This window comes from Thalassophryne amazonica, chromosome 9, assembly GCF_902500255.1.
Source record: "Thalassophryne amazonica chromosome 9, fThaAma1.1, whole genome shotgun sequence".
Classification (NCBI taxonomy): Eukaryota; Metazoa; Chordata; class Actinopteri; order Batrachoidiformes; family Batrachoididae; genus Thalassophryne; species Thalassophryne amazonica.
In genome coordinates this window covers 27,093,940-27,114,120 of record NC_047111.1, presented here as the reverse complement: position 1 = coordinate 27,114,120, position 20,181 = coordinate 27,093,940, and the positions used below count along the sequence as shown (strand labels likewise).

General features: G+C 48.0%; 1 long non-coding RNA gene across 1 annotated transcript in view; it reads left to right on the top strand.

The window, feature by feature from the left end:
• LOC117516498 overlaps window positions 1–19,797 on the top strand; it is a 30,430-nt gene extending 10,633 nt beyond the window's left edge. Inside the window, exons 2-4 of the long non-coding RNA XR_004562430.1 lie at window positions 10,831–10,837; window positions 16,070–16,076; window positions 19,787–19,797. This is a non-coding gene — a long non-coding RNA (uncharacterized LOC117516498). The remainder of the gene's footprint in view (window positions 1–10,830; window positions 10,838–16,069; window positions 16,077–19,786) is intronic.
• The last annotated feature ends 384 nt before the right edge of the window (window positions 19,798–20,181 follow it).

Here is a 20,181-nt window from a genome sequence, read left to right as displayed (position 1 = left end):
GTTAAAAATACATGGAGGACCCAAGAAAACAGAAACATGTATAAATAAATAATAATAATACTGATAACAATACTGTTGTATGATAACAACAACCTAAACAATTTAAAAATACATTAGACAGTAAATTAACATTGAAAAAATGCACAATTAAACAGGAAGGTTCTAAAAACATTCTGGATTCACATGCCATTCCAATTCATTATACAAGCTTTGCTTAATTTATTACCACCCCTTGACAATGGCATCTACCTATGGATCCGCCTGGGCAATGCACTAGTTTCAAAGTAAAAATCACACTGAGTGGAGATTGTCATCTGTCAACACCTTAAAGTGCTGGGATGTGCTGTAATCTGGCACAGTTATTTTATCACAGAACTCAAAGTAAGCGTTTTTTCTAATGAGTTCATGGATCTGTGCACAAGCATGTATGTAAAAACAAGCCATTTCATGCTTTTCTTTGTGCTCCCGAGTGCCACATTTTCATGACAGTATCATGAATAATAGATCTTTTTTTTTTTCTTTGGTGATGTCATCACGAAATGACATGCGATTGGGTTGGTAAAACACACTGTACACAGTTCCATCACCTCATCACTCAGCACTTGTCAGGAATGCAGCACACAAATCTCCCTGAGGTGAAGCAGTAAAGTTCAGTTTTGTATTTTTCTATGGATGTTTACTTTTTATTTTGTTTAATCATTGATTTTAATCCAGTTTTGTTAGATTACAAGTTGAGTTTGTGGTGGCCACTTATCAGTACACTTGCTTCCAAAACAAAGGTGCCCATTCCAAAACCACACCATTCTCCATGTATGGGAGTTGCATCACAAGAGCATCCAGTGTAAAAACATGTGGCAACTTGATATGTAGATACATATTCTATCAGCTTGCCCCTGTGCTGTGGGATGCAGTTGAAATGGATGGATGATAGAAGCGGTCTGATACAAGAAATCTGGGCTGAAAAAAGAACATTTTAAGTTGTGCATAATTTTGTTGTAAGCTACCAGTCAAACGTTTGGTACTGTAACAAATATATTACCAAAAACCAATGAATGTTGGCATATTCTTAATTTTTAAGGACACTTTTCCTAATTTGGATGCCAAGACAAACATTCAACTGCCTTAGCCACTTCAGTGCTGCTTGCAGACAGTTGGACTATTACATTTTTGAATGGTGGTAAAAGTTTATGGGTTAGCATTGGATGCCTCCAAAGCATTTGACAGGGTAGAATATTCCAGATTGTTCTCACTGCTGGTTCAGCATGGTATTAATTCAGTATACATGACATTGCTGAAATGTACCTCAATCAAAAAAAGTGTGTGAATACAAACAATAGTAAATCCGGATGGTTTTGTCCCAGTAATGGAGTCAACAGGGAAAAGTTGTAAGCCCTACACTGTTTGCGGTGTACATTGATGGTCTGTTGAAAGATCTAGAAGATACTAGCTTGGGTGGTTATGTTGGGAAACAAATATTGTGGAGTCATTGGGTATGCTGATGATGTCCTACTTTTGTCACCCTCCCAAACTGCCATGAATGCGATGATCGCAACATGTGAGAGCTATGCTGGGAGATATCTTGTAAAATTTAATGGCAGTAAGTGTCAAGCAGTTGGTTTTACCAAAGGAGACACAAACATCAAACCAAAACTTTTTGTTGAAGGACATCAGGTTACTGTAGTTGAAGGACTTGGTTTAGTTGGGGTATACACTAAAAGGGAACAGAAATGACCCGCTTGTTAAATCAGTTATCTCAGACTTTAATCGAAAATTTAATGCATTTATAGGTGATCTTGGCTGCATATCTTCGGATGTTAAAGGATCCCTTTTCCAACAAGTCTATATGGTGTGTTATTTGCTCAGATGTACCACCCAGAATTTACCAGACTGTTACTTGGAGGAAGGCCATGAGGAGAATGTTCAGGTTACCTTGCAGAACACACTGTAAATTACCTCCCTATGTTACAGAAATTCTGCCATGGAGTGTCAAGTAGATAGGAAATTTCTCAAATAGATGCATTCTGGTTTGACACACAGGAACAGTACCATCAGCTTCTTGTTTAGACGAGATGAGATCTCTGAGATTATACACTACCCTGCCACTGGATGAGCATGGCAGATCCACCATGAGTGAAAAAAAAAAATACCAAATCACTGTTACGATTATTTATGTTTTTGTAGTGAAAGGAGTGCACATTCACTGCAGTATATGAGTGAAAAGTATACCCATTCTCTCTTGTTTATCTATTTGTGGTGAAAAGAATATTACTTTCACTACACTTGGATTACTATAAGGTAAACTATGTGTGAGTTTTAGATTTTATTTGGTTGTGCACTATTGTTTTATGTAGTTTTTCTGTTTGTTTTTTTTAATTACATTATAATTTTATTTTATTCATTGATTTCTTTACTACTGTTATGTATTGCATTTCACTGAATAAAGATATTTATAAAATAGATGATGGAATATGTTGTAATCTGACACATACGTATGTAGGTAATGGTCAACATATTTAATAGTGTAATTCATCAACGTAGCATTTAGTTTATCATAGTACTTGATAAAATTGATAAAGTTTAATTTGACAAATCTGCTCAACTGGAGAGAGACTTTTATTTGTGCCATGAGGCAGAAAAGAAGAGGTAAGTTTGAAAACAGGCAATGAGGCCCACTGGTCCTGCTGTTTATCCCTGCATCACAAGCCGGGTGCCCATTACAGGGCATAATATAGATGAAGTGTCTTGTCAAAGCTGAAGTTGCAAGTAGAGACTGTTTGGAAACGAAGTTGCTGGCTGTCAACCATTAAGAATATATTCATTTCTGTGTTTTCTCTTGATCACCCCTTCCTCTTTTTGCACAGTAAACTTAAGTACACAGAGAAATAGCCATATGTTGCCTTGTTGCATACCTTGAGAAAAGAAGGATTTTACATGGTGTCTTGGATAAATCAATCAGCATCTTGAATGAAAGTGAATACTAACATTGCAAACATCCAGGGGAGAAACCAACTCTTGCATTGCTCCCTGTCTGTTAAATCCTGAAGGATGTTGCACTTTTGGCCACACCCCACTCAGCAATATCATATCTGTGGTTCATTCTTCAGTATTGGCTCATTGATACCAGTAAAACAATGGTGGCAACCACAGCATAACCCAAATTAGTACACCCTTGTGCAATCACCTAGCAACCATGAATTCTTGACAATTTTTGACAATGGCACCATGTCTGTGGCCACCCACCTGCTGTGGGTGTTTACTGTAAGTGAACGGATGACATGCAATCAGTATGAAATAATACGTCATATGACTGACAAATCGGCTACCATTGCATATCTGTTGTGGTCTGTTGTTTCTGTGACCAGAGCTGTCTCTCTGCGGCTGCATGTAGTGGTACTGGAGCAGGACAACAGATTAAGTTTAATTAATTTAATATTAATACAAGTAAGTAACCCATATGGGCAAGGGACACAACTCAGTTGATATAGTGACTGTCAACCCCTAACTCATACTAAAACACAAGTGTAGGAGATAAACATTGATTTTAAGAATAAACTGTGGGTTTTATGATGAAAACATCAAATAAAACATCAAAGACAATGACTGAGAATAATCAGAATTAATGTAAACATTTAATGGTTTAGTGGTTCTTGAGTTTTAGGACGAGGAAGAGTTCTTTCAGGTTCTCCCTTTTTTTGCTGTGGTCTCCACAGCAGATCGATTAGGGGGAGGTGATGGTCTAGTGGTTAAGTGTTGGGCTTGACACCAGAGGATCCTCGGTTCAAATCCCAGCCTGACTGGAAAATCACTAAGGAACCCTTAGGCAAGGTCCTTAACCCCCAAGTTGCTCCCAGTGTGTAGTGAGCACTTTGTATGGCAGCAACCTGACATCGGGGTGAATGTGAGGCATTATTCTAAAGCACTGTGAGCGTCTGATGCAGATGGAAAGGCGGTATATAAATGCAGTCCATTTACCACTTCACGTGGAGGTTGAGGGTGCTGCACACTTAACTTCAACATGACCAACTGGTCAATGCAACTACTTGCAGTCAGTTGCTGGCAGCGTCACAACTGTCTACAATCACCAAGCAACCACTATTGTTGTCCTGGTTGCAAGAAGAGTGCCATCTTGTTTTTACTCTTGTGTGACTGGGACCTTAACCAGTGCAACAATTGCATGACATTTGCAAAAATAAATATATAAGGATAAAAATATCTTGACATTGATACAAGCTATTGTAAAAAAAAACAAAAAAAAACTTATAAAACAAAATATGCTTGTTTGCATCTGCTGCAGCAGTTTACCGCATTATGGCTTCCACCACACTATGAAACACCTCAGGCCCTGTGACCTCATGTACAAAGCATGTGTACACACAAAAACATGGCAGACGCCGCTTCCACGTGCAGCAGCCCAGTCTCACTTTTTTTTTTTCGTGCTCCCGTCACGAAATTATTCAAATTTTTGTGACAGGGCTTTTTTAAACTCACTATTATGTACCCTACTCCTACCCCCAACCCTAACCTTAACCATAAGCTAACCATACTCCTTCCCCAAACCCTAACCATAACCACCTCGACCCCCCCACATGCTTCACTTTTAATTTTGTGCAGCCATCACAGAATGAATAAGAATAAATTTAGGCTGCCGTGACGAAAATGAGGTGCTTTTCGTGACAATATCACGAACCAATAGATTAATGTATATTTCGTGCTGCTGAATCATGACATGCCGTGAGACTGAGTTGCGTGCAGATGTATCAAAAGTACCTGAGCGTGGAAATGTGTGGTGCATCACACAAAATCCTGGCTGGTGTACGCACGTTGCTAGAGCTATTGTACCATCTCCAACATGTGCACATGATGCAGGGAACTGTTAATACTGTGAAAACAAGAAGTCATCAGAGTGTGAAAACAAAAAGTCAGAGTGATGTGCACATCAGAGACATACTGATGAACATTTAACACACCCACGTGTTTGCAATTATATGGATGGATATAAAAGCATGCACATGCACAATGGCTGCATTAGCGTTGTTAGAGCACCTTGCAAATGGTGCAATCTGACGTGAGCGTGTTTTCAGGGAACACAAGGATTTACTTTCAAATGAGGATAAGTGCCTCTGAAACCGATTTCGATTATCAAGGCCACTGTTAGTGGAGTTGTGCACTTAACTGCAGTCAGCCCAGAGCGCAATACGGTGAGGAGCCAGGAGGTTGTTGTCAGGATCAGACTAGGCGTGGCACAGAAGGTGGATGGACGCAAACACAAAACTCACAGGGACAGGTGTGATTTGGTGTGATAGTAAAAAGGCTTTATCTCAAAAAGGCAGGCAGGGATTCGGTACACAAGTAGACAGTCAGAGAGGCGGTGGTACAGGCTGCGAACAGGCTAAGGCGAGGTCCAAAAAACACGCACTGGTCAAAAACACAAGGCAGCAATGGTCATGGGCTGAGGCGAGAGCAAGGTCAAAGGCAGAACATGGTCAAAAACACTGCAGAGCAAAACAAAGCAAAACAAAGGCCTGGAACGTGAACTAGAAAGCACAAACAAACTGGCAGGGAGAGTAGAAAGTGAGAGGTTTAAATAACAGGTGCAGTAATTAGGAAAACAAGACACAGGTGTCAGGGAAAGTGCTGGAAGGGGCGTGGTCAGACAAGACAGAGGTGAGGCAGGTGTAGACAGGTGGGCGTGACTAAAAGAAACAGACTCAGTGACTGAAAATCAAACCCCAACCAACTGTGATAAAAACTGAAAAACTTAACGCAGAGAAGAAGACAAGAAAAGAGTGCCAACATAAGACAGTGATCAACAAGAAAATAAAGGCAGAGACCACACTAGAACGGGACCAACAAGTGGCAACAGTAAAACAGAAAATACAACTAATGACTACCCAGAAAATAAAGGATAAACAGAGCATAAAACCAATGACAAAAGTAATATGCACAGAAAAGAGATACTCAGAACAAAACCAAAACAAGACTTAAGTGACTAAAATACAATGGCCAAATACATATAACTAGGGACTGAAATCATGATAAACAGAAAATTAAAGACACATTATCGAAGACCGATACACACGAGTCCAGATAATAACAAGAGCCCAGAATGGGCTGAATCATGACAGTTGTCTGTGCCCACAGGTGCTGACCACACTGGGAATCCTGGCATCAGGGGCACTCCAGCGTGAGCTTGCTGATCGGTCAGTCAGATTCAGGGTTTTGGCGTACGCCAACTTTTAGTAGAAAGTCCACGCAAGTTGCTTGTACATGAGGCAACCAGCCCAGCACCTCCCAAAAGTCACCATCTGTTTGTCATAGCTTGGTGATATAATCCTCTTAAGAATGATCCTTGCAAACAGCTTTCCCCGCACAGAGAGCAGTGTTACACCTCTCTAGTTCTTGCATTCCAAACAATCCAGTTGCTCTCATTGTGTTCTATATAACAACACTTTATATAGCACCCCTCGGGCACATCCTGCAGTGTAATGTGATTACTTTTCATTGCTATGCTGATGACACTCAGTTGTACATGCTGGTAATCTCATACACACAACCTCTTTGTCCAGTACATCACAGTGTTGTGTTGTCCACGAGATGCCCTTGCTGAAGCTGATGCAGCACACTGCAGTCTACTTTTGGAATGTACTCCTTCATGATGACGTGATGGATGGATGCTGGCCCCGCATCCCGTAGCATTGGACGACGCCCTGCCAATGACTGCGTGCTCATCTCAATAATGCACTTTGTTTTGATGCTATTCTGATTTTCCTGTCTCCTGAGCTTGGTAAAAACTTTGTAAAAACCTTGTAACTATTAGAATGGCCTCTGTGTCTGGTCATCAGATGGAGTTTGTTGTGCTTGCTCTAGGGGTTGGTAAGGTTAGACATTACTTGTGTGAAGCGCCTTGACACAGCTTTGTTGTGAATTGGGACTGTAAAATGAAATGAATTGAAATTGAAAAATTGAGCTTGGTTTGTTGATGTTGCAAGGTTTTCAGATCTTAGCAACTGTTAAATAACATGATCTGATAATCATTAACAATAATGGATAAATGTCCAAAATATCCAAATTTCCTTTAATGCAAACTAAAAACAGTTTGACACAACAAACATGCCAGATGAATAAACTGCAGGAATTGACCCTCAATGCACAGTACGTACAGATATACAAGTACTTCTTTTACTTTGTCACAGCAGGCTGTTCTCCCAACACCATTGCACCACCAATATTTTGCTGAAATAACCTAATGTTGAGCAACTGAAAATCCTGCAGGCAGTAGAAAATGCATGAAAAAAAGGTAAAATTACCTGAATAAACATATAACTAAGATGGGCAAATATGATGACAAAGTGATAAAAGGTTAGTTATGTATTGTCTTCTGCAGAAGCATGATCCCTGAGAACATGTTGTGTGGGCCGCTGAAGAGGAGGTACTGCTGGCCCACCACCACCAGAGGGCGCCCTGCCTGGAGTGCGGGCTCCAGGCACCAGAGGGCGCTGCCGCATCATGGGAGTAGCCTGGGTGACAGCTGTCACCCATCACCAGACACAGCTGTTCTACTCAGCACCGAGGTATATCAGGAGGACGGCGTCTCCACCTCAGTGCCGAGATATCGCCTAAGACCAAGGTAGTATTCTCTGCAGTTATACATTGCATCATCAGCTAAGACTGTTAAAACCTTTTCAGGACTGGTGACTACTGAAAACCTCATTCTTTGGATAAGTACTCACCTTCCTGCTATACTTTGCCAAGAGGTGGAGGCGGCTTCTCCCCTCTCTGTTACTGGGTGCGTCCATCCACTCCTGTGTGTTGTTGCTCTCTCCTGCCAGCAGTACCGGATCCGACGAGCGGAGGCAGTGGCCACCTGGGAATTCGGGACTTGGCGGTTCCAGTATTTCCAGGGTTCGGTGGCAGAGGAGATCTGGGTGGTTCCGGTTCGACTGAGACAGACGTCTCCTACCTTTGAGCCTGCCCACACGACACCAGCGGATTCGACCCCAAATTGTGTTTGTTTGTATTACTCGTGCTTGTTTCAGTAGTAAATCTTGTTATTTACTCTCTCCATTGTCCGTTCATTGCGCCCCCTGTTGTGGGTCCGTGTTCCTACACTTTCACAACAGGATATCTCGGCCAGCGTCATGGATCCCGAGGGGCGTCAACCGGCTGTTGAACGGCCAATGGAAGACCAAGGCGCGGCGGAGGCTTCGGGAGGGGTAATCGGTGACTTGCAGCGGATCCTCACCGCTTTCACCTCTCGGATCGACTTAATGACCGAGCAGCACGTTCTCCTAAACCGCAGGGTGGAGGCTCTCGCCGCACAAGTGGAGGCGCGCCCTTTGGGCGCCGCTGCGGCTCTCCCTCCCGAGGACCCTGCGTGCGAAAGTAACGTTCCACTGGTCGTTCAAACGGTCCCTCCCTCCGTCCCCAGAAGCATACATAAGCCCTCCAGAACCGTACGGAGGCTGTGTGGAGACGTGCGCGGACTTTCTTATGCAGTGTTCGCTCGTCTTCGCTCAGCGTCCCGTGATGTACGCGACTGATGCTAGCAAAGTAGCTTATGTGATAAATCTGCTTCGCGGGGAGCACGCGCTTGGGCTACAGCGCTCTGGGAGCAGAACTCACGGCTCCTTCATACATACGATGGGTTTGTACGGGAGCTCAGAACGGTGTTCGATCATCCCAACAGAGGAGAGTCCGCTTCAACCGCACTACTGTCCATACGACAGGGACGTCGGAGCGCAGCTGCCTATGCAGTCGCCTTCCGCATCGCGGAAGGCGAGATCCGGCTGGAATAGCACTGCCCTCCGCGCTGCCTTTGTAAACGGACTGTCTCTGGTCCTAAAAGAGCACCTGGTGGCTAAGGACGAACCGCGGGATTTAGATGGGCTCATCGATCTAGTCATACGACTCGACAACCGGTGGCTGATGACACTTGGCTGTTGTGGGCGTACTCGATCCAGGCCAGGTGGGTACTCCAGGCCGTCGGTGTGCGCGGCTGTCACACAGCGAAGTGTCTGCTCCAGTTCTTGATTCGCCCGCTCTGCCTGCCCGTTGGTCTGGGGGTGGTACCCAGACGAGAGGCTGACCGTGGCCCCCAGTTCCCGGCAGAAGCTCCTCCAGACATGTGAGGTGAACTGGGGACCGCGATCGGAGACGATTGTCTGATGGTATGCCATGCAGACGGACGACGTGGTGGACCAGGAGGTCCGCTGTCTCCTGGGCCGTAGGGAGCTTCGGGAGGGCCACGAAGTGGGCCGCCTTGGAGAAACGGTCCACTATCGTGAAGACGACGGTGTTTCCCTGGGACGGCGGGAGACCCGTGACGAAGTCCAGGCCGATGTGGGACCAGGGGCGATGAGGCACGGGCAATGGCTGTAGCTGCCCTGAGGTCTTCCTATGGTCGGCCTTGCCCCTGGCGCAGGTGGTACGGGCCTGGACGTAGTCCCGGACGTCGGTCTCCAGGGATGCCCCCCAGAAGCGTTGCCGGACGACTGCCACGGTCCTTCGCACCCCTGGGTGACAGGAGAGCTTAGAACCGTGACAGAAGTCCAGGACTGCAGCTCTAGCCTCTGGTGGGATGTATAGTCTGTTTTTTGGTCCGTTTTCCGGGGTCCGGGACACGGGTCAGGGCCTCCCGGACGGTCTTCTCCACGTCCCAGGTGAGGGCGGCCACGATAGCGGACTCCGGGATGATGGGATCCGGGGGATCCGACGGTTCCGTTTTGACCTCATCTTCGTGCACCCGGGGACAATGCATCCGATCTCTGATTCTTGGTCCCGGGACGGTAGGTAATCCGGAAGTCAAAACGGCCAAAGAACAGTGACCAGCGGGCTTGCCTGGGGTTCAGACGCTTGGCGGTTCTGATGTACTCCAGGTTTCCGATGGTCAGTGAAAACCGTGAATGGCACGGCTGTTCCCTCCAACAGATGTCTCCACTCTTCGAGGGCCTCTTTCACAGCAAGGAGTTCCCGATTGCCGACGTCGTAATTCCGTTCAGCGGGGGTCAACCTGCGAGGAAAAATAGGCACACGGGTGAAGGACCTTATCGGTCTTCCCGCTCTGGGAGAGCACCGCTCCTATCCCTGAGTCCAAGGCATCCACTTCAACCACTAACTGGCGGCTAGGATCGGGCTGCACCAGAACTGGTGCAGACGAGAAGCGCCGTTTCAACTCCTTGAACGCGGCCTCGCACCGGTCCGACCAGGTGAAGGGAACTTTTGGAGAGGTCAGGGCTGTCAGGGGGCTAACTACCTGACTGTAGCCCTTAATGAACCTCCTATAAAAATTAGCAAAACCGAGGAACTGTTGCAGCTTCCTACGGCTTGTAGGTTGGGGCCAATCTCTCACCGCCATTGTGCATGCACATGCACAATGGCTGCATTAGCGTTGTTAGAGCACCTTGCAAATGGTGCAATCTGACGTGAGCGTGTTTTCAGGGAACACAAGGATTTACTTTCAAATGAGGATAAGTGCCTCTGAAACCGATTTCGATTATCAAGGCCACTGTTAGTGGAGTTGTGCACTTAACTGCAGTCAGCCCAGAGCGCAATACGGTGAGGAGCCAGGAGGTTGTTGTCAGGATCAGACTAGGCGTGGCACAGAAGGTGGATGGACGCAAACACAAAACTCACAGGGACAGGTGTGATTTGGTGTGATAGTAAAAAGGCTTTATCTCAAAAAGGCAGGCAGGGATTCGGTACACAAGTAGACAGTCAGAGAGGCGGTGGTACAGGCTGCGAACAGGCTAAGGCGAGGTCCAAAAACACGCACTGGTCAAAACACAAGGCAGCAATGGTCATGGGCTGAGGCGAGAGCAAGGTCAAAGGCAGGAACATGGTCAAAAACACTGCAGAGCAAAACAAAGCAAAACAAAGGCCTGGAACGTGAACTAGAAAGCACAAACAAACTGGCAGGGAGAGTAGAAAGTGAGAGGTTTAAATAACAGGTGCAGTAATTAGGAAACAAGACACAGGTGTCAGGGAAAGTGCTGGAAGGGGCGTGGTCAGACAAGACAGAGGTGAGGCAGGTGTAGACAGGTGGGCGTGACTAAAAGAAACAGACTCAGTGACTGAAAATCAAACCCCAACCAACTGTGATAAAAACTGAAAAACTTAACGCAGAGAAGAAGACAAGAAAAGAGTGCCAACATAAGACAGTGATCAACAAGAAAATAAAGGCAGAGACCACACTAGAACGGGACCAACAAGTGGCAACAGTAAAACAGAAAATACAACTAATGACTACCCAGAAAATAAAGGATAAACAGAGCATAAAACCAATGACAAAGTAATATGCACAGAAAAGAGATACTCAGAACAAAACCAAAACAAGACTTAAGTGACTAAAATACAATGGCCAAATACATATAACTAGGGACTGAAATCATGATAAACAGAAAATTAAAGACACATTATCGAAGACCGATACACACGAGTCCAGATAATAACAAGAGCCCAGAATGGGCTGAATCATGACAGTTGTCTGTGCCCACACAGGTGCTGACCACACTGGGAATCCTGGCATCAGGGGCACTCCAGCGTGAGCTTGCTGATCGGTCAGTCAGATTCAGGGTTTTGGCGTACGCCAACTTTTAGTAGAAAGTCCACGCAAGTTGCTTGTACATGAGGCAACCAGCCCAGCACCTCCCAAAAGTCACCATCTGTTTGTCATAGCTTGGTGATATAATCCTCTTAAGAATGATCCTTGCAAACAGCTTTCCCCGCACAGAGAGCAGTGTTACACCTCTCTAGTTCTTGCATTCCAAACAATCCAGTTGCTCTCATTGTGTTCTATATAACAACACTTTATATAGCACCCCTCGGGCACATCCTGCAGTGTAATGTGATTACTTTTCATTGCTATGCTGATGACACTCAGTTGTACATGCTGGTAATCTCATACACACAACCTCTTTGTCCAGTACATCACAGAGTGTTGTGTTGTCCGCGAGATGCCCTTGCTGAAGCTGATGCAGCACACTGCAGTCTACTTTTGGAATGTACTCCTTCATGATGACGTGATGGATGGATGCTGGCCCCACATCCCGTAGCATTGGACGACGCCCTGCCAATGACTGCGTGCTCATCTCAATAATGCACTTTGTTTTGATGCTATTCTGATTTTCCTGTCTCCTGAGCTTGGTAAAAACTTTGTAAAAACCTTGTAACTATTAGAATGGCCTCTGTGTCTGGTCATCAGATGGAGTTTGTTGTGCTTGCTCTAGGGGTTGGTAAGGTTAGACATTACTTGTGTGAAGCGCCTTGACACAGCTTGTTGTGAATTGGGACTGTAAAAATGAAATGAATTGAAATTGAAAAATTGAGCTTGGTTTGTTGATGTTGCAAGGTTTTCAGATCTTAGCAACTGTTAAATAACATGATCTGATAATCATTAACAATAATGGATAAATGTCCAAAAATATCCAAATTTTCCTTTAATGCAAACTAAAAACAGTTTGACACAACAAACATGCCAGATGAATAAACTGCAGGAATTGACCCTCAATGCACAGTACGTACAGATATACAAGTACTTCTTTTACTTTGTCACAGCAGGCTGTTCTCCCAACACCATTGCACCACCAATATTTTGCTGAAATAACCTAATGTTGAGCAACTGAAAATCCTGCAGGCAGTAGAAAATGCATGAAAAAAAGGTAAAATTACCTGAATAAACATATAACTAAGATGGGCAAATATGATGACAAAGTGATAAAAGGTTAGTTATGTATTGTCTTCTGCAGAAGCATGATCCCTGAGAACATGTTGTGTGGGCCGCTGAAGAGGAGGTACTGCTGGCCCACCACCACCAGAGGGCGCCCTGCCTGGAGTGCGGGCTCCAGGCACCAGAGGGCGCTGCCGCATCATGGGAGTAGCCTGGGTGACAGCTGTCACCCATCACCAGACACAGCTGTTCTACTCAGCACCGAGGTATATCAGGAGGACGGCGTCTCCACCTCAGTGCCGAGATATCGCCTAAGACCAAGGTAGTATTCTCTGCAGTTATACATTGCATCATCAGCTAAGACTGTTAAAACCTTTTTCAGGACTGGTGACTACTGAAAACCTCATTCTTTGGATAAGTACTCACCTTCCTGCTATACTTTGCCAAGAGGTGGAGGCGGCTTCTCCCCTCTCTGTTACTGGGTGCGTCCATCCACTCCTGTGTGTTGTTGCTCTCTCCTGCCAGCAGTACCGGATCCGACGAGCGGAGGCAGTGGCCACCTGGGAATTCGGGACTTGGCGGTTCCAGTATTTCCAGGGTTCGGTGGCAGAGGAGATCTGGGTGGTTCCGGTTCGACTGAGACAGACGTCTCCTACCTTTGAGCCTGCCCACACGACACCAGCGGATTCGACCCCAAATTGTGTTTGTTGTATTACTCGTGCTTGTTTCAGTAGTAAATCTTGTTATTTACTCTCTCCATTGTCCGTTCATTGCGCCCCCTGTTGTGGGTCCGTGTTCCTACACTTTCACAACAGGATATCTCGGCCAGCGTCATGGATCCCGAGGGGCGTCAACCGGCTGTTGAACGGCCAATGGAAGACCAAGGCGCGGCGGAGGCTTCGGGAGGGGTAATCGGTGACTTGCAGCGGATCCTCACCGCTTTCACCTCTCGGATCGACTTAATGACCGAGCAGCACGTTCTCCTAAACCGCAGGGTGGAGGCTCTCGCCGCACAAGTGGAGGCGCGCCCTTTGGGCGCCGCTGCGGCTCTCCCTCCCGAGGACCCTGCGTGCGAAAGTAACGTTCCACTGGTCGTTCAACGGTCCCTCCCTCCGTCCCCAGAAGCATACATAAGCCCTCCAGAACCGTACGGAGGCTGTGTGGAGACGTGCGCGGACTTTCTTATGCAGTGTTCGCTCGTCTTCGCTCAGCGTCCCGTGATGTACGCGACTGATGCTAGCAAAGTAGCTTATGTGATAAATCTGCTTCGCGGGGAGGCACGCGCTTGGGCTACAGCGCTCTGGGAGCAGAACTCACGGCTCCTTCATACATACGATGGGTTTGTACGGGAGCTCAGAACGGTGTTCGATCATCCCAACAGAGGAGAGTCCGCTTCAAACCGCACTACTGTCCATACGACAGGGACGTCGGAGCGCAGCTGCCTATGCAGTCGCCTTCCGCATCGCGGCGGCGAGATCCGGCTGGAATAGCACTGCCCTCCGCGCTGCCTTTGTAAACGGACTGTCTCTGGTCCTAAAAGAGCACCTGGTGGCTAAGGACGAACCGCGGGATTTAGATGGGCTCATCGATCTAGTCATACGACTCGACAACCGGTGGCTGATGACACTTGGCTGTTGTGGGCGTACTCGATCCAGGCCAGGTGGGTACTCCAGGCCGTCGGGTGCGCGGCTGTCACACAGCGAAGTGTCTGCTCCAGTTCTTGATTCGCCCGCTCTGCCTGCCCGTTGGTCTGGGGGTGGTACCCAGACGAGAGGCTGACCGTGGCCCCCAGTTCCCGGCAGAAGCTCCTCCAGACATGTGAGGTGAACTGGGGACCGCGATCGGAGACGATGTCTGATGGTATGCCATGCAGACGGACGACGTGGTGGACCAGGAGGTCCGCTGTCTCCTGGGCCGTAGGGAGCTTCAGGAGGGCCACGAAGTGGGCCGCCTTGGAGAAACGGTCCACTATCGTGAAGACGACGGTGTTTCCCTGGGACGGCGGGAGACCCGTGACGAAGTCCAGGCCGATGTGGGGACCAGGGGCGATGAGGCACGGGCAATGGCTGTAGCTGCCCTGAGGTCTTCCTATGGTCGGCCTTGCCCCTGGCGCAGGTGGTACAGGCCTGGACGTAGTCCCGGACGTCGGTCTCCAGGGATGCCCACCAGAAGCGTTGCCGGACGACTGCCACGGTCCTTCGCACCCCTGGGTGACAGGAGAGCTTAGAACCGTGACAGAAGTCCAGGACTGCAGCTCTAGCCTCTGGTGGGACGTATAGTCTGTTTTTTGGTCCGTTTCCGGGGTCCGGGACACGGGTCAGGGCCTCCCGGACGGTCTTCTCCACGTCCCAGGTGAGGGCGGCCACGATAGCGGACTCCGGGATGATGGGATCCGGGGGATCCGACGGTTCCGTTTTGACCTCATCTTCGTGCACCCGGGACAATGCATCCGATCTCTGATTCTTGGTCCCGGGACGGTAGGTAATCCGGAAGTCAAAACGGCCCAAGAACAGTGACCAGCGGGCTTGCCTGGGGTTCAGACGCTTGGCGGTTCTGATGTACTCCAGGTTCCGATGGTCAGTGAAAACCGTGAATGGCACGGCTGTTCCCTCCAACAGATGTCTCCACTCTTCGAGGGCCTCTTTCACAGCAAGGAGTTCCCGATTGCCGACGTCGTAATTCCGTTCAGCGGGGGTCAACCTGCGAGAAAAATAGGCACACGGGTGAAGGACCTTATCGGTCTTCCCGCTCTGGGAGAGCACCGCTCCTATCCCTGAGTCCGAGGCATCCACTTCAACCACTAACTGGCGGCTAGGATCGGGCTGCACCAGAACTGGTGCAGACGAGAAGCGCCGTTTCAACTCCTTGAACGCGGCCTCGCACCGGTCCGACCAGGTGAAGGGAACTTTTGGAGAGGTCAGGGCTGTCAGGGGGCTAACTACCTGACTGTAGCCCTTAATGAACCTCCTATAAAAATTAGCAAAACCGAGGAACTGTTGCAGCTTCCTACGGCTTGTAGGTTGGGGCCAATCTCTCACCGCCATTGTGCATGCACATGCACAATGGCTGCATTAGCGTTGTTAGAGCACCTTGCAAATGGTGCAATCTGACGTGAGCGTGTTTTCAGGGAACACAAGGATTTACTTTCAAATGAGGATAAGTGCCTCTGAAACCGATTTCGATTATCAAGGCCACTGTTAGTGGAGTTGTGCACTTAACTGCAGTCAGCCCAAAGCGCAATACGGTGAGGAGCCAGGAGGTTGTTGTCAGGATCAGACTAGGCGTGGCACAGAAGGTGGATGGACGCAAACACAAAACTCACAGGGACAGGTGTGATTTGGTGTGATAGTAAAAGGCTTTATCTCAAAAGGCAGGCAGGGATTCGGTACACAAGTAGACAGTCAGAGAGGCGGTGGTACAGGCTGCGAACAGGCTAAGGCGAGGTCCAAAAACACGCACTGGTCAAAACACAAGGCAGCAATGGTCATGGGCTGAGGCGAGAGCAAGGTCAAAGGCAGAACATGGTCAAAAACACTGCAGAGCAAAACAAAGCAAAACAAAGGCCTGGAACGTGAACTAGAAAGCACAAACAAACTGGCAGGGAGAGTAGAAAGTGAGAGGTTTAAATAACAGGTGCAGTAATTAGGAAAACAAGACACAGGTGTCAGGGAAAGTGCTGGAAGGGGGCGTGGTCAGACAAGACAGAGGTGAGGAAGGTGTAGACAGGTGGGCGTGACTAAAAGAAACAGACTCAGTGACTGAAAATCAAACCCCAACCAACTGTGATAAAAACTGAAAAACTTAACGCAGAGAAGAAGACAAGAAAGAGTGCCAACATAAGACAGTGATCAACAAGAAAATAAAGGCAGAGACCACACTAGAACGGGACCAACAAGTGGCAACAGTAAAACAGAAAATACAACTAATGACTACCCAGAAAATAAAGGATAAACAGAGCATAAAACCAATGACAAAAGTAATATGCACAGAAAAGAGATACTCAGAACAAAACCAAAACAAGACTTAAGTGACTAAAATACAATGGCCAAATACATATAACTAGGGACTGAAATCATGATAAACAGAAAATTAAAGACACATTATCGAAGACCGATACACACGAGTCCAGATAATAACAAGAGCCCAGAATGGGCTGAATCATGACAGTTGTCTGTGCCCACACAGGTGCTGACCACACTGGGAATCCTGGCATCAGGGGCACTCCAGCGTGAGCTTGCTGATCGGTCAGTCAGATTCAGGGTTTTGGCGTACGCCAACTTTTAGTAGAAAGTCCACGCAAGTTGCTTGTACATGAGGCAACCAGCCCAGCACCTCCCAAAAGTCACCATCTGTTTGTCATAGCTTGGTGATATAATCCTCTTAAGAATGATCCTTGCAAACAGCTTTCCCCGCACAGAGAGCAGTGTTACACCTCTCTAGTTCTTGCATTCCAAACAATCCAGTTGCTCTCATTGTGTTCTATATAACAACACTTTATATAGCACCCCTCGGGCACATCCTGCAGTGTAATGTGATTACTTTTCATTGCTATGCTGATGACACTCAGTTGTACATGCTGGTAATCTCATACACACAACCTCTTTGTCCAGTACATCACAGAGTGTTGTGTTGTCCACGAGATGCCCTTGCTGAAGCTGATGCAGCACACTGCAGTCTACTTTTGGAATGTACTCCTTCATGATGACGTGATGGATGGATGCTGACCCCGCATCCCGTAGCATTGGACGACGCCCTGCCAATGACTGCGTGCTCATCTCAATAATGCACTTTGTTTTGATGCTATTCTGATTTTCCTGTCTCCTGAGCTTGGTAAAAACTTTGTAAAAACCTTGTAACTATTAGAATGGCCTCTGTGTCTGGTCATCAGATGGAGTTTGTTGTGCTTGCTCTAGGGGTTGATAAGGTTAGACATTACTTGTGTGAAGCGCCTTGACACAGCTTGTTGTGAATTGGGACTGTAAAAATGAAATGAATTGAAATTGAAAAATTGAGCTTGGTTGTTGATGTTGCAAGGTTTTCAGATCTTAGCAACTGTTAAATAACATGATCTGATAATCATTAACAATAATGGATAAATGTCCAAAAATATCCAAATTTTCCTTTAATGCAAACTAAAACAGTTTGACACAACAAACATGCCAGATGAATAAACTGCAGGAATTGACCCTCAATGCACAGTACGTACAGATATACAAGTACTTCTTTTACTTTGTCACAGCAGGCTGTTCTCCCACACCATTGCACCACCAATATTTTGCTGAAATAACCTAATGTTGAGCAACTGAAAATCCTGCAGGCAGTAGAAAATGCATGAAAAAAGGTAAAATTACCTGAATAAACATATAACTAAGATGGGCAAATATGATGACAAAGTGATAAAAGGTTAGTTATGTATTGTCTTCTGCAGAAGCATGATCCCTGAGAACATGTTGTGTGGGCCGCTGAAGAGGAGGTACTGCTGGCCCACCACCACCAGAGGGCGCCCTGCCTGGAGTGCGGGCTCCAGGCACCAGAGGGCGCTGCCGCATCATGGGAGTAGCCTGGGTGACAGCTGTCACCCATCACCAGACACAGCTGTTCTACTCAGCACCGAGGTATATCAGGAGGACGGCGTCTCCACCTCAGTGCCGAGATATCGCCTAAGACCAAGGTAGTATTCTCTGCAGTTATACATTGCATCATCAGCTAAGACTGTTAAAACCTTTTTCAGGACTGGTGACTACTGAAAACCTCATTCTTTGGATAAGTACTCACCTTCCTGCTATACTTTGCCAAGAGGTGGAGGCGGCTTCTCCCCTCTCTGTTACTGGGTGCGTCCATCCACTCCTGTGTGTTGTTGCTCTCTCCTGCCAGCAGTACCGGATCCGACGAGCGGAGGCAGTGGCCACCTGGGAATTCGGGACTTGGCGGTTCCAGTATTTCCAGGGTTCGGTGGCAGAGGAGATCTGGGTGGTTCCGGTTCGACTGAGACAGACGTCTCCTACCTTCGAGCCTGCCCACACGACACCAGCGGATTCGACCCCAAATTGTGTTTGTTGTATTACTCGTGCTTGTTTCAGTAGTAAATCTTGTTATTTACTCTCTCCATTGTCCGTTCATTGCGCCCCCTGTTGTGGGTCCGTGTTCCTACACTTTCACAACAGGATATCTCGGCCAGCGTCATGGATCCCGAGGGGCGTCAACCGGCTGTTGAACGGCCAATGGAAGACCAAGGCGCGGCGGAGGCTTCGGGAGGGGTAATCGGTGACTTGCAGCGGATCCTCACCGCTTTCACCTCTCGGATCGACTTAATGACCGAGCAGCACGTTCTCCTAAACCGCAGGGTGGAGGCTCTCGCCGCACAAGTGGAGGCGCGCCCTTTGGGCGCCGCTGCGGCTCTCCCTCCCGAGGACCCTGCGTGCGAAAGTAACGTTCCACTGGTCGTTCAACGGTCCCTCCCTCCGTCCCCAGAAGCATACATAAGCCCTCCAGAACCGTACGGAGGCTGTGTGGAGACGTGCGCGGACTTTCTTATGCAGTGTTCGCTCGTCTTCGCTCAGCGTCCCGTGATGTACGCGACTGATGCTAGCAAAGTAGCTTATGTGATAAATCTGCTTCGCGGGAGGCACGCGCTTGGGCTACAGCGCTCTGGGAGCAGAACTCACGGCTCCTTCATACATACGATGGGTTTGTACGGGAGCTCAGAACGGTGTTTCGATCATCCCAACAGAGGAGAGTCCGCTTCAACCGCACTACTGTCCATACGACAGGGACGTCGGAGCGCAGCTGCCTATGCAGTCGCCTTCCGCATCGCGGCGGCGAGATCCGGCTGGAATAGCACTGCCCTCCGCGCTGCCTTTGTAAACGGACTGTCTCTGGTCCTAAAAGAGCACCTGGTGGCTAAGGACGAACCGCGGGATTTAGATGGGCTCATCGATCTAGTCATACGACTCGACAACCGGTGGCTGATGACACTTGGCTGTTGTGGGCGTACTCGATCCAGGCCAGGTGGGTACTCCAGGCCGTCGGGTGCGCGGCTGTCACACAGCGAAGTGTCTGCTCCAGTTCTTGATTCGCCCGCTCTGCCTGCCCGTTGGTCTGGGGGTGGTACCCAGACGAGAGGCTGACCGTGGCCCCCAGTTCCCGGCAGAAGCTCCTCCAGACATGTGAGGTGAACTGGGGACCGCGATCGGAGACGATGTCTGATGGTATGCCATGCAGACGGACGACGTGGTGGACCAGGAGGTCCGCTGTCTCCTGGGCCGTAGGGAGCTTCGGGAGGGCCACGAAGTGGGCCGCCTTGGAGAAACGGTCCACTATCGTGAAGACGACGGTGTTTCCCTGGGACGGCGGGAGACCCGTGACGAAGTCCAGGCCGATGTGGGACCAGGGGCGATGAGGCACGGGCAATGGCTGTAGCTGCCCTGAGGTCTTCCTATGGTCGGCCTTGCCCCTGGCGCAGGTGGTACAGGCCTGGACGTAGTCCCGGACGTCGGTCTCCAGGGATGCCCACCAGA